General features: G+C 52.4%; 1 protein-coding gene across 4 annotated transcripts in view; it reads left to right on the forward strand.

Annotated features, from left to right (window-relative positions):
• The window catches only part of syn1 (synapsin I), a 58542-nt gene that overhangs the window by 31204 nt on the left and 11315 nt on the right, over nt 1–16023 (forward strand).

The raw sequence follows: 16023 nt of genomic DNA on the forward strand, positions 1-16023 counted from the left end.
CCTTGTTTCCCATTTATATGCCCCTGTTTCCCATTTATATCCCCTTGTTTCCCATTTATATGCCCCTTGTTTCCCATTTATATGCCCCTGTTTCCCATTTATATCCCCTTGTTTCCCATTTATATGCCCCTGTTTCCCATTTATATCCCCTTGTTTCCCATTTATATGCCCTGTTTCGCAATATTATCCCCTTGTTTCCCATTTATATGCCCTGTTTCCCAATAATATCCCCGTGTTTCCCATTTATATGCCCCTGTTTCCCATTTATATGCCCTTGTTTCCAATTTATATGCCCTGTTTCCCAATAATATCCCCTTGTTTCCCATTTATATGCCCCTGTTTCCCATTTATATGCCCCTGTTTCCCATTTATATGCCCCCTTTTCCCATTTATATGCCCCTGTTTCCCATTTATATGCCCTGTTTCCCAATAATATCCCCTTGTTTCCCATTTATATGCCTGTTTCCCATTTATATGCCCCCTTTTCCCATTTATATGCCCCTTTTTCCCATTTTTATGCCCCTGTTTCCCATTTATATGCCCCTTTTTCCCATTTATATGCCCTTGTTTCCCATTTATATGCCCTGTTTCCCAATAATATCGCCTTGTTTCCCATTTATATGCCCCTTTTTCCCATTTAAATGCCCCTGGTTTCCATTTATATGCCCTGTTTCCCAATAATATCCCCTTGTTTCCCATTTATATGCCCCTTTTTTCCATTTATATGCCCCTGTTTCCCATTTATATGCCCCTTTTTCCCATTTATATGCCCCATTTCCCAATAATATCCCCTTTTTCCCATTTATATGCCCCTTTTTCCCATTTATATGCCCCTGTTTCCCAATAATATCCCCTTGTTTCCCATTTATATGCCCTGTTTCCCAATAATATCCCCTTGTTTCCCATTTATATGCCCCTGTTTCCCATTTATATGCCCATGTTTCCCATTTATATGCCCCTGTTTCCCATTTTTATGCCCCTGTTTCCCATTTTTATGCCCCTGTTTCCCATTTTTATGCCCCTGTTTCCCATTTATATGCCCTTGTTTCCCATTTATATGCCCCTTTTTCCCATTTATATCCCCTTGTTTCCCATTTATATCCCCTTGTTTCCCATTTATATGCCCTGTTTCCCAATAATATCCCCTTGTTTCCCATTTATATGCCCCCTTTTCCCATTTATATGCTCCTATTTCCCATTTAAATGCCCCTTTTTCCCATTTATATGCCCTGGTTCCCAATAATATCCCCTTGTTTCCCATTTATATGCCCCTTTTTCCCATTTATATGCCCCTGTTTCCCATTTATATGCCCCTGTTTCCCATTTATATGCCCTGTTTCCCAATAATATCCCCTTGTTTCCCATTTATATGCCCTGTTTCCCAATAATATCCCCTTGTTTCCCATTTATATGCCCCCTTTTCCCATTTATATGCCCCTGTTTCCCATTTATATCCCCTAGTTTCCCATTTATATGCCCCCTTCTCCCATTTATATCCCCTAGTTTCCCATTTATATGCCCCTGTTTCCCATTTATATGCCCCAGTTTCCCATTTTTATGCCCTTGTTTCCCATTTATATGCCCTGTTTCCCAATAATATCCCCTTGTTTCCCATTTATATGCCCCTTTTTCCCATTTATATGCCCCTGTTTCCCATTTATATCCCCTAGTTTCCCATTTATATGCCCCTGTTTCCCATTTATATGCCCCTTTTTCCCATTTATATGCCCTTGTTTCCCATTTATATGCCCTGTTTCCCAATAATATCCCCTTGTTTCCCATTTATATGCCCCTGTTTCCCATTTATATGCCCCTGTTTCCCAATAATATCCCCTTGTTTCCCATTTATATGCCCTGTTTCCCAATAATATCCCCTTGTTTCCCATTTATATGCCCCTTTTTCCCATTTATATGCCCATGTTTCCCATTTATATGCCCCTGTTTCCCATTTATATGCCCATGTTTCCCATTTTTATGCCCCTGTTTCCCATTTTTATGCCCCTGTTTCCCATTTTTATGCCCCTGTTTCCCATTTATATGCCCTGTTTCCCAATAATATCCCCTTGTTTCCCATTTATATGCCCCTTTTTCCCATTTATATGCTCCTATTTCCCATTTATATCCCCTAGTTTCCCATTTATATGCCCCCTTCTCCCATTTATATCCCCTAGTTTCCCATTTATATGCCCCTGTTTCCCATTTATATGCCCCAGTTTCCCATTTTTATGCCCTTGTTTCCCATTTATATGCCCTGTTTCCCAATAATATCCCCTTGTTTCCCATTTATATGCCCCTTTTTCCCATTTATATGCCCCTGTTTCCCATTTATATCCCCTAGTTTCCCATTTATATGCCCCTGTTTCCCATTTATATGCCCCTTTTTCCCATTTATATGCCCTTGTTTCCCATTTATATGCCCTGTTTCCCAATAATATCCCCTTGTTTCCCATTTATATGCCCCTGTTTCCCATTTATATGCCCCTGTTTCCCAATAATATCCCCTTGTTTCCCATTTATATGCCCTGTTTCCCAATAATATCCCCTTGTTTCCCATTTATATGCCCCTTTTTCCCATTTATATGCCCCTGTTTCCCAATAATATCCCCTTGTTTCCCATTTATATGCCCTGTTTCCCAATAATATCCCCTTGTTTCCCATTTATATGCCCCTGTTTCCCATTTATATGCCCCTGTTTCCCATTTATATGCCCCTGTTTCCCATTTATATGCCCATGTTTCCCATTTTTATGCCCCTGTTTCCCATTTTTATGCCCCTGTTTCCCATTTTTATGCCCCTGTTTCCCATTTATATGCCCTGTTTCCCAATAATATCCCCTTGTTTCCCATTTATATGCCCCCTTTTCCCATTTATATGCTCCTATTTCCCATTTAAATGCCCCTTTTTCCCATTTATATGCCCCTGTTTCCCATTTATATGCCCCTGTTTCCCAATAATATCCCCTTGTTTCCCATTTATATGCCCTGTTTCCCAATAATATCCCCTTGTTCCCATTTATATGCCCCTTTTTCCCATTTATATGCCCATGTTTCCCATTTATATGCCCCTGTTTCCCATTTATATGCCCCTGTTTCCCATTTTTATGCCCCTGTTTCCCATTTTTATGCCCCTGTTTCCCATTTATATGCCCTGTTTCCCATTTATATGCCCTGTTTCCCAATAATATCCCCTTGTTTCCCATTGATATACCCCTTTTTCCCATTTATATGCTCCTATTTCCCATTTATATCCCCTAGTTTCCCATTTATATGCCCCCTTCTCCCATTTATATCCCCTAGTTTCCCATTTATATGCCCCTGTTTCCCATTTATATGCCCCAGTTTCCCAATAATATCCCCTTGTTTCCTATTTATATGCCCCTTTTTCCCATTTATATGCCCCTGTTTCCCATTTATATGCCCCTGTTTCCCATTTATATGCCCTGGTTTCCCATTTATATGCCCTGTTTCCCAATAATATCCCCTTGTTTCCCATTTATATGCCCCTTTTTCCCATTTATATGCCCCTGTTTCCCATTTATATCCCCTAGTTTCCCATTTATATGCCCCCTTTTCCCATTTATATGCCCCTGTTTCCCATTTATATGCCCCTGTTTCCCATTTTTTTGCCCCTGTTTCCCATTTTTATGCCCGTTTCCCATTTATATGCCCCTTTTTCCCATTTATATGCCCTTGTTTCCCATTTATATGCCCTGTTTCCCAATAATATCCCCTTGTTTTCCATTCATATGCCCCTGTTTCCCATTTTTATGCCCCTGTTTCCCATTTTTATGCCCGTTTCCCATTTATATGCCCCTTTTTCCCATTTATATGCCCTAGTTTCCCATTTATATGCCCCCTTTTCCCATTTATATGCCCTTGTTTCCCATTTATATGCCCTTCTTCCCATTTATATGCCCCTGTTTCCCATTTATATGCCCTTCTTCCCATTTATATGCCCTTCTTCCCATTTATATGCCCCTTTTCCCATTTAGATGCCCTTCTTCCCATTTAGATGCCCTTCTTCCCATTTATATGCCCCTTTTCCCATTTATATGCCCTTCCCATTTATATGCCCGTTTCCCATTTATATGCCCCCTCTGTGTGTAGCTAGGGGTTACACACAGAGTAGCTAGGGGTTACACACACAGAGTAGCTAGGGGTTACACACAGAGTAGCTGGGGGTTACACACAGAGTAGCTAGGGGTTACACACAGAGTAGCTAGGGCTTACACACAGAGTAGCTAGGGGTTACACACACAGAGTAGCTAGGGGTTACACACACAGAGTAGCTGGGGGTTACACACAGAGTAGCTAGGGGTTACACACAGAGTAGCTAGGGGTTACACACAGAGTAGCTGGGGGTTACACACAGAGTAGCTGGGAGTTACACACAGAGTAGCTGGGAGTTACACACAGAGTAGCTGGGGGTTACACACAGAGTAGCTGGGAGTTACAGACAGAGTAGCTGGGAGTTACACACAGAGTAGCTGGGAGTTACAGACAGAGTAGCTGGGAGTTACACACAGAGTAGCTGGGAGTTACACACAGAGTAGCTGGGAGTTACACACAGAGTAGCTGGGGGTTACACACAGAGTAGCTGGGGGTTACACACAGAGTAGCTGGGGGTTACACACAGAGTAGCTGGGGGTTACACACAGAGTAGCTGGGGGTTACACACAGAGTAGCTGGGAGTTACACACAGAGTAGCTGGGAGTTACACACAGAGTAGCTGGGGGTTACACACAGAGTAGCTGGGGGTTACACACAGAGTAGCTGGGAGTTACACACAGAGTAGCTGGGAGTTACAGACAGAGTAGCTGGGAGTTACAGACAGAGTAGCTGGGAGTTACACACAGAGTAGCTGGGAGTTACACACAGAGTAGCTGGGAGTTACACACAGAGTAGCTGGGGGTTACACACACAGAGTAGCTGGGAGTTACACACAGAGTAGCTGGGGGTTACACACAGAGTAGCTGGGGGTTACACACAGAGTAGCTGGGGGTTACACACAGAGTAGCTGGGAGTTACACACAGAGTAGCTGGGGGTTACACACAGAGTAGCTGGGAGTTACACACAGAGTAGCTGGGAGTTACACACAGAGTAGCTGGGGGTTACACACAGAGTAGCTGGGGGTTACACTCAGAGTAGCTGGGAGTTACACACACAGAGTAGCTGGGAGTTACACACACAGAGTAGCTGGGAGTTACACACAGAGTAGCTGGGGGTTACACACAGAGTAGCTGGGGGTTACACACAGAGTAGCTGGGGGTTACACACAGAGTAGCTGGGAGTTACACACAGAGTTGCTGGGGGTTACACACAGAGTAGCTGGGAGTTACACACAGAGTAGCTGGGAGTTACACACAGAGTAGCTGGGGGTTACACACAGAGTAGCTGGGGTTACACACAGAGTAGCTGGGAGTTACACACAGAGTAGCTGGGAGTTACACACAGAGTAGCTGGGGGTTACACACAGAGTAGCTGGGGGTTACACACAGAGTAGCTGGGGGTTACACACAGAGTAGCTGGGGGTTACACACAGAGTAGCTGGGAGTTACACACAGAGTAGCTGGGGGTTACACACAGAGTAGCTGGGGGTTACACACAGAGTAGCTGGGGGTTACACACAGAGTAGCTGGGGGTTACACACAGAGTAGCTGGGGGTTACACACAGAGTAGCTGGGGGTTACACACAGAGTAGCTGGGGGTTACACACAGAGTAGCTGGGGGTTACACACAGAGTAGCTGGGGGTTACACACAGAGTAGCTGGGAGTTACACACAGAGTAGCTGGGGGTTACACACAGAGTAGCTGGGAGTTACACACAGAGTAGCTGGGAGTTACACACAGGGTCAGGATGAGGGCAGTTCTGGGGGGGGGGGTAGTTACGTAGATCAGGGCAGACACCGACCCTCTGTGCATCTCCTTCTCACTCCACTGACGTCGCTTCTGACATTGTTACCAGTAAATGAGTACTGAGTATGTACCGAGTCATTTCCTGGGATTTCCCTGCCCTCGTGCCCCCTCACCCCCCACTTTCACTGCTCAGGATTTATTATGGCCAGAGACATAGAGTAGTGACACCCAAACACAGCAACTCCCTGACATCCCCTGCGTGGGGCAATACAGGGCTGGGGCATCAGCAACTCCCTGACATCCCCTGCGTGGGGCAATACAGGGCTGGGGCATCAGCAACTCCCTGACATTCCCTGCGTGGGGCAATACAGGGCTGGGGCATCAGCAACTCCCTGACATTCCCTGCATGGGGCAATACAGGGCTGGGGCATCAGCAACTCCCTGACATTCCCTATGGGGGGGCAATACAGGGCTGGGGCATCAGCAACTCCCTGACATTCCCTATGGGGGGGCAATACAGGGCTGGGGCATCAGCAACTCCCTGACATTCCCTGCGTGGGGCAATACAGGGCTGGGGCATCAGCAACTCCCTGACATTCCCTATGGGGGGGGCAATACAGGGCTGGGGCATCAGCAACTCCCTGACATTCCCTGCGTGGGGCAATACAGGGCTGGGGCATCAGCAACTCCCTGACATCCCCTGCGTGGGGCAATACAGGGCTGGGGCATCAGCAACTCCCTGACATTCCCTATGGGGGGGCAATACAGGGCTGGGGCATCAGCAACTCCCTGACATTCCCTGCATGGGGCAATACAGGGCTGGGGCATCAGCAACTCCCTGACATTCCCTATGGGGGGGCAATACAGGGCTGGGGCATCAGCAACTCCCTGACATTCCCTGCGTGGGGCAATACAGGGCTGGGGCATCAGCAACTCCCTGACATTCCCTGCGTGGGGCAATACAGGGCTGGGGGCATCAGCAACTCCCTGACATTCCCTATGGGGGGGCAATACAGGGCTGGGGCATCAGCAACTCCCTGACATTCCCTATGGGGGGGCAATACAGGGCTGGGGCATCAGCAACTCCCTGACATTCCCTATGGGGGGGCAATACAGGGCTGGGGCATCAGCAACTCCCTGACATTCCCTATGGGGGGGCAATACAGGGCTGGGGCATCAGCAACTCCCTGACATTCCCTATGGGGGGGGGGGCAATACAGGACTGGGGCTTCAGCAACTCCCTGACATTCCCTATGGGGGGGCAATACAGGGCTGGGGCTTCAGCAACTCCCTGACATTCCCTATGGGGGGGCAATACAGGGCTGGGGCATCAGCAACTCCCTGACATTCCCTATGGGGGGGCAATACAGGGCTGGGGCTTCAGCAACTCCCTGACATTCCCTATGGGGGGGCAATACAGGGCTGGGGCATCAGCAACTCCCTGACATTCCCTATGGGGGGGGGGCAATACAGGGCTGGGGCATCAGCAACTCCCTGACATTCCCTATGGGGGGGGGGGGGGGCAATACAGGGCTGGGGCATCAGCAACTCCCTGACATTCCCTATGGGGGGGGGGGGGGCAATACAGGGCTGGGGCATCAGCAACTCCCTGACATTCCCTATGGGGGGGCAATACAGGGCTGGGGCATCAGCAACTCCCTGACATTCCCTATGGGGGGGGCAATACAGGACTGGGGCATCAGCAACTCCCTGACATCCCCTGCGTGGGGCAATACAGGGCTGGGGCATCAGCAACTCCCTGACATTCCCTATGGGGGGGGGGGGCAATACAGGGCTGGGGCATCAGCAGCTCCCTGACATCCCCTGCATGGGGCAAAACAGGGCTGGGGCATCAGCAACTCTCTGACATTCCCTATGGGGGGGCAATACAGGGCTGGGGCATCAGCAACTCCCTGACATTCCCTATGGGGGGGCAATACAGGGCTGGGGCATCAGCAGCTCCCTGACATCCCCTGCATGGGGCAATACAGGGCTGGGGCATCAGCAACTCCCTGACATTCCCTATGGGGGGGCAATACAGGGCTGGGGCATCAGCAACTCCCTGACATTCCCTATGGGGGGGCAATACAGGGCTGGGGCATCAGCAACTCCCTGACATTCCCTATGGGGGGGGGCAATACAGGGCTGGGGCATCAGCAACTCCCTGACATTCCCTATGGGGGGGGCAATACAGGGCTGGGGCATCAGCAACTCCCTGACATTCCCTATGGGGGGCAATACAGGGCTGGGGCATCAGCAACTCCCTGACATTCCCTATGGGGGGGGGCAATACAGGGCTGGGGCATCAGCAACTCCCTGACATTCCCTATGGGGGGGCAATACAGGGCTGGGGCATCAGCAACTCCCTGACATTCCCTATGGGGGGGCAATACAGGGCTGGGGCATCAGCAACTCCCTGACATTCCCTATGGGGGGGCAATACAGGGCTGGGGCATCAGCAACTCCCTGACATTCCCTATGGGGGGGCAATACAGGGCTGGGGCATCAGCAACTCCCTGACATTCCCTATGGGGGGGCAATACAGGGCTGGGGCATCAGCAACTCCCTGACATTCCCTATGGGGGGGGGGGGCAATACAGGGCTGGGGCATCAGCAACTCCCTGACATTCCCTATGGGGGGGCAATACAGGGCTGGGGCATCAGCAACTCCCTGACATTCCCTATGGGGGGGGCAATACAGGACTGGGGCATCAGCAACTCCCTGACATTCCCTATGGGGGGGGGGGGCAAAACAGGGCTGGGGCATCAGCAACTCTCTGACATTCCCTATGGGGGGGCAATACAGGGCTGGGGCATCAGCAACTCTCTGACATTCCCTATGGGGGGGCAATACAGGGCTGGGGCATCAGCAACTCCCTGACATTCCCTATGGGGGGCAATACAGGGCTGGGGCATCAGCAACTCCCTGACATTCCCTATGGGGGGGCAATACAGGGCTGGGGCATCAGCAACTCCCTGACATTCCCTATGGGGGGCAATACAGGGCTGGGGCATCAGCAACTCCCTGACATTCCCTATGGGGGGGGGGGGCAATACAGGGCTGGGGCATCAGCAACTCCCTGACATTCCCTATGGGGGGGGGGGCAATACAGGGCTGGGGCAGAAGCCGGGGGTATGTGGGCAGGGAGGGGCAGTTCCCAGGCTGGTCAGTAGGAGGATGAGGGGGGGCACAGCGGAAGCGAGAGGGGCACTTGGGGGGGCAGATTCACTGGAATGTGAGATCACTATTTGCTCTGGGCAAACAGGGGAAAGTTATTTGGTTGGGGGCAGAGAATGTGAGGGGAGGGGGGGTGGATCCCTCGCCGGAGCCCAGGGGATTGTGGGAATCCGAGGCCTCAGTAATGGGATATAAATAAATCTGCGGTGAGTCTGGCGCTGACTCACCGGCCGCAAAGGTGGAATAATCCAGCGGGAACGGCCGACGTGTCTGTGCTTCCCATCCGCTGTGTTTCCATGATGTAGCCCACCGCAGCCCCCGGAATCCTGCCCCCCCCCCCCAAATCTGCCCCAGGAATCCTGTCCCCCCCCAAATCTGCCCCAGGAATCCTGCCCCCCCCCAAATCTGCCCCAACCCAGCACATAAGGATCTGCCCCCCCCCCCCAAAGCAGGAGCAGTTGGTTTCCTCCATTGTGCCCCTAGTTTCTATCAAATCCCACTGGGGGGTAGCACCCTGTATAGCACCCTGTATTTACAGTTTGGGTGCCAGGAGCAGCCCCCGTGCATCAGTCCCACCCCAGCCTGTAATTCCACTGGGGGGGCCACATTGTCAGCTCCCATCTGGGAACCATTATCCTGAGTGCAATGGGGATTTACTGGAAGCGGAAAGTGAAAGCGTCACCTCATTGTTACACACATTGCGTGGGAATGGGATAGGGCCCTTAGATTGTAAGCTCACTGGGGCAGGGGCTGATGGGAATGGAATAGGGACCTTAGATTGTAACCTCACTGGGGCAGGGACTGATGGGAATGGGATAGGGACCTTAGATTGTAAGCTCACTGGGGCAGGGGCTGATGGGAATGGGATAGGGACCTTAGATTGTAAGCTCACTGGGGCAGGGACTGATGGGAATGTGATAGGGACCTTAGATTGTAAGCTCACTGGGGCAGGGGCTGATGGGAATGTGATAGGGACCTTAGATTGTAAGCTCACTGGGGCAGGGACTGATGGGAATGGGATAGGGACCTTAGATTGTAAGCTCACTGGGGCAGGGACTGATGGGAATGTGATAGGGACCTTAGATTGTAAGCTCACTGGGGCAGGGGCTGATGGGAATGGGATAGGGACCTTAGATTGTAAGCTCACTGGGGCAGGGGCTGATGGGAATGGGATAGGGACCTTAGATTGTAAGCTCACTGGGGCAGGGACTGATGGGAATGGGATAGGGGCCTTAGATTGTAAGCTCACTGGGGCAGGGACTGATGGGAATGGGATAGGGCCCTTAGAGTGTAAGCTCACTGGGGCAGGGGCTGATGGGAATGTGATAGGGACCTTAGATTGTAAGCTCACTGGGGCAGGGACTGATGGGAATGGGATAGGGCCCTTAGAGTGTAAGCTCACTGGGGCAGGGGCTGATGGGAATGTGATAGGGACCTTAGATTGTAAGCTCATTGGGGCAGGGACTGATGGGAATGTGATAGGGACCTTAGATTGTAAGCTCACTGGGGCAGGGACTGATGGGAATGGGATAGGGACCTTAGAGTGTAAGCTCACTGGGGCAGGGGCTGATGGGAATGGGATAGGGACCTTAGATTGTAAGCTCACTGGGGCAGGGACTGATGGGAATGGGATAGGGGCCTTAGATTGTAAGCTCACTGGGGCAGGGGCTGATGGGAATGTGATAGGGACCTTAGAGTGTAAGCTCACTGGCGATGGGGCTGATGGGAATGGGATAGGGACCTTAGATTGTAAGCTCACTGGGGCAGGGACTGATGGGAATGGGATAGGGACCTTCGATTGTAAGCTCACTGGGGCAGGGACTGATGGGAATGGGATAGGGACCTTAGAGTGTAAGCTCACTGGGGCAGGGGCTGATGGGAATGGGATAGGGACCTTAGATTGTAAGCTCACTGGGGCAGGGACTGATGGGAATGGGATAGGGGCCTTAGATTGTAAGCTCACTGGGGCAGGGGCTGATGGGAATGTGATAGGGACCTTAGAGTGTAAGCTCACTGGCGATGGGGCTGATGGGAATGGGATAGGGACCTTAGATTGTAAGCTCACTGGGGCAGGGACTGATGGGAATGTGATAGGGACCTTAGAGTGTAAGCTCACTGGGGCAGGGGCTGATGGGAATGGGATAGGGACCTTAGATTGTAAGCTCACTGGCGATGGGGCTGATGGGAATGGGATAGGGACCTTAGATTGTAAGCTCACTGGGGCAGGGACTGATGGGAATGGGATAGGGACCTTAGATTGTAAGCTCACTGGGGCAGGGGCTGATGGGAATGGGATAGGGGCCTTAGACTGTAAGCTCACTAGGGCAGGGACTGATGGGAATGGGATAGGGACCTTAGATTGTAAGCTCACTGGGGCAGGGGCTGATGGGAATGGGATAGGGACCTTAGATTGTAAGCTCACTGGGGCAGGGGCTGATGGGAATGGGATAGGGACCTTAGATTGTAAGCTCACTGGGGCAGGGGCTGATGGGAATGTGATAGGGACCTTAGAGTGTAAGCTCACTGGGGCAGGGGCTGATGGGAATGTGATAGGGACCTTAGATTGTAAGCTCACTGGGGCAGGGGCTGATGGGAATGTGATAGGGACCTTAGATTGTAAGCTCACTGGGGCAGGGGCTGATGGGAATGTGATAGGGGCCTTAGATTGTAAGCTCACTGGGGCAGGGACTGATGGGAATGGGATAGGGACCTTAGAGTGTAAGCTCACTGGGGCAGGGGCTGATGTTGCTATGGGGGGCAACTGTAGGGACGGGAGACCCCACACGTTCCCATACAAAGCCCCTGGCACAGAGGGAGGGGCAGTTCCTTCCTGGAAGGGTTCATGTTGGTGGATTTCCTGCCCCCACGTGCCGTTCTGTAAGGATCTCGTCCCCCTTGGCCCCCCCCAACCACAAGAGAGAGTGAAACCGCAGGAGCCGGGCAGTCGCCCAGGGGTCAGTGTCACCCCGGCCTGGGGCCCCCCCTTCCTGTATTTTCACATAAGCACTTTCCCTGCCCCCGTCACTTCAACCCCACGACCCCCCGTGTCTGGGGGGGTCATGTGATTCTCCCTGCACTGCCGGTTCCAACTCCCATACACACAGCAGAACCCCTAATATATACTGGTACTGGGCCCCCCAGTATGTGGCCAGAGCTGTGTGGGACTGTGTGGGGAACCAGCTGGGCACAAAGGGTTAATGTCTCCTGCCCCCGAGCCCCCCAATCATTCTGCCCCCTAATCATTCTGCCCCCCAATCATTCTGCCCCCTAATCATTCTGCCCCCCAATCATTCTGCCCCCAATCATTCTGCCCCCTAATCATTCTGCCCCCCAATCATTCTGCCCCCCAATCATTCTGCCCCCCCAATCATTCTGCCCCCCCAATCATTCTGCCCCCCAATCATTCTGCCCCCCAATCATCCTGCCCCCCCATTCATTCTGCCCCCCCTAATCATTCTGCCCCCCTAATCATTCTGCCCCCCCAATCATTCTGCCCCCCCAATCATTCTGTCCCCCTAATCATTCTGCCCCCCAATCATTCTGCCCCCCCAATCATTCTGCCCCCCAATCATTCTGCCCCCCAATCATCCTGCCCCCCCATTCATTCTGCCCCCCCAATCATTCTGCCCCCCTAATCATTCTGCCCCCTAATCATTCTGCCCCCCCAATCATTCTGCCCCCCCAATCATTCTGTCCCCCTAATCATTCTGCCCCCCCAATCATTCTGCCCCCCCAATCATTCTGCCCCCCCAATCATTCTGCTCCCTAATCATTCTGCCCCCCAATCATTCTGCCCCCCCAATCATTCTGCTCCCTAATCATTCTGCCCCCCCAATCATTCTGCCCCCCAATCATTCTGCCCCCCAATCATTCTGCCCCCCCAATCATTCTGCTCCCCAATCATTCTGCCCCCCCAATCATTCTGTCCCCCCAATCATTCTGCCCCCCCAATCATTCTGCCCCCCCAATCATTCTGCTCCCTAATCATTCTGCCCCCCTATCATTCTGCCCCCCCAATCATTCTGCCCCCCCAATCATTCTGTCCCCCCAATCATTCTGCCCCCCTAATCATTCTGTCCCCCCAATCATTCTGTCCCCCCTAATCATTCTGCCCCCATAATCATTCTGCCCCCCAATCATTCTGCCCCCCCAATCATTCTGCCCCCCCAATCATTCTGTCCCCCCAATCATTCTGCCCCCCTAATCATTCTGTCCCCCCAATCATTCTGTCCCCCCTAATCATTCTGCCCCCATAATCATTCTGCCCCCATAATCATTCTGCCCCCCAATCATTCTGCCCCCCAATCATCCTGCCCCCCAATCATTCTGCCCCCCCTAATTATTCTGCCCCCCCAATCATTCTGCCCCCCCTTCTCATTCTGCCCCCCCAATCATTCTGCCCCCCCCTAATTATTCTGCCCCCCCAATCATTCTGCCCCCCCAATCATTCTGCCCCCAATCATCCTGCCCCCCCTAATCATCCTGCCCCCCTAATCATCCTGCCCCCCTAATCATTCTGCCCCCCCAATCATTCTGCCCCCCAATCATTCTGTCCCCCCTAATCATTCTGCCCCCCTAATCATTCTGCCCCCCAATCATTCTGTCCCCCAATCATTCTGCCCCCCAATCATTCTGTCCCCCCTAATTATTCTGCCCCCCCAATCATTCTGCCCCCCCTACTCATTCTGCCCCCAATCATCCTGCCCCCCAATCATTCTGCCCCCCCTAATTATTCTGCCCCCCCAATCATTCTGCCCCCCCAATCATTCTGCCCCCAATCATCCTGCCCCCCCATTCTGCCCCCCTAATTATTCTGCCCCCCAATCATCCTGCCCCCCCTAATTATTCTGCCCCCCAATTATTCTGCCCCCCAATCATTCTGCCCCCCAATCATCCTGCCCCCCCTAATCATTCTGCCCCCCAATCATTCTGCCCCCCAATCATTCTGCCCCCCCTAATTATTCTGCCCCCCCAATCATTCTGCCCCCCCTAATCATTCTGCCCCCCTAATCATTCTGCCCCCCAATCATTCTGCCCCCCTAATCATTCTGCCCCCCTAATCATTCTGCCCCCCCTAATCATTCTGCCCCCCAATCATTCTGCCCCCCTAATCATTCTGCCCCCCCTAATCATTCTGCCCCCCCTAATCATTCTGCCCCCCTAATCATTCTGCCCCCCTAATCATTCTGCCCCCCCTAATCATTCTGCCCCCCCTAATCATTCTGCCCCCCCTAATCATTCTGCCCCCCAATCATTCTGCCCCCCTAATCATTCTGCCCCCCTAATCATTCTGCCCCCCCTAATCATCCTGCCCCCAATCATTCTGCCCCCCCTAATCATCCTGCCCCCCAATCATTCTGCCCCCCCTAATCATTCTGCCCCCCTAATCATTCTGCCCCCCAATCATTCTGCCCCCCTAATCATTCTGCCCCCCTAATCATTCTGCCCCCCCTAATCATCCTGCCCCCCAATCATTCTGCCCCCCTAATCATTCTGCCCCCCAATCATTCTGCCCCCCTAATCATTCTGCCCCCCTAATCATCCTGCCCCCCAATCATTCTGCCCCCCCTAATCATTCTGCCCCCCAATCATTCTGCCCCCCTAATCATTCTGCCCCCCTAATCATTCTGCCCCCCCTAATCATTCTGCCCCCCAATCATTCTGCCCCCCTAATCATTCTGCCCCCCTAATCATTCTGCCCCCCTAATCATCCTGCCCCCCAATCATTCTGCCCCCCCTAATCATCCTGCCCCCCAATCATTCTGCCCCCCCTAATCATCCTGCCCCCCAATCATTTCTGCCCCCCCTAATCATTCTGCCCCCCTAATCATTCTGCCCCCCCAATCATCCTGCCCCCCAATCATTCTGCCCCCCCTAATCATTCTGCCCCCCAATCATTCTGCCCCCCTAATCATTCTGCCCCCCTAATCATTCTGCCCCCCTAATCATCCTGCCCCCCAATCATTCTGCCCCCCCTAATCATCCTGCCCCCCAATCATTCTGCCCCCCCCTAATCATCCTGCCCCCCAATCATTCTGCCCCCCCTAATCATTCTGCCCCCCCAATCATTCTGCCCCCCCTAATCATTCTGCCCCCCAATCATTCTGCCCCCCCTAATCATCCTGCCCCCCAATCATTCTGCCCCCCCCTAATCATCCTGCCCCCCAATCATTCTGCCCCCCTAATCATTCTGCCCCCCTAATCATCCTGCCCCCCAATCATTCTGCCCCCCCCTAATCATCCTGCCCCCCAATCATTCTGCCCCCCCCTAATCATCCTGCCCCCCAATCATTCTGCCCCCCTAATCATTCTGCCCCCCTAATCATTCTGCCCCCCTAATCATCCTGCCCCCCAATCATTCTGCCCCCCCTAATCATCCTGCCCCCCAATCATTCTGCCCCCCCCTAATCATCCTGCCCCCCAATCATTCTGCCCCCCCCAATCATTCTGCCCCCCTAATCATTCTGCCCCCCCTAATCATCCTGCCCCCCAATCATTCTGCCCCCCCTAATCATTCTGCCCCCCTAATCATTCTGCCCCCCTAATCATTCTGCCCCCCCCAATCATTCTGCCCCCCTAATCATTCTGCCCCCCTAATCATTCTGCCCCCCTAATCATTCTGCCCCCCCTAATCATCCTGCCCCCCAATCATTCTGCCCCCCCTAATCATTCTGCCCCCCAATCATTCTGCCCCCCCTAATCATCCTGCCCCCCAATCATTCTGCCCCCCCTAATCATCCTGCCCCCCAATCATTCTGCCCCCCCTAATCATTCTGCCCCCCCTAATCATCCTGCCCCCCAATCATTCTGCCCCCCCTAATCATTCTGCCCCCCAATCATTCTGCCCCCCTAATCATTCTGCCCCCCTAATCATTCTGCCCCCCTAATCATCCTGCCCCCCAATCATTCTGCCCCCCCTAATCATCCTGCCCCCCAATCATTCTGCCCCCCCCTAATCATCCTGCCCCCCAATCATTCTGCCCCCCCTA

The sequence above is a fragment of the Xenopus tropicalis genome, chromosome 8 (assembly GCF_000004195.4).
Source record: "Xenopus tropicalis strain Nigerian chromosome 8, UCB_Xtro_10.0, whole genome shotgun sequence".
Classification (NCBI taxonomy): Eukaryota; Metazoa; Chordata; class Amphibia; order Anura; family Pipidae; genus Xenopus; species Xenopus tropicalis.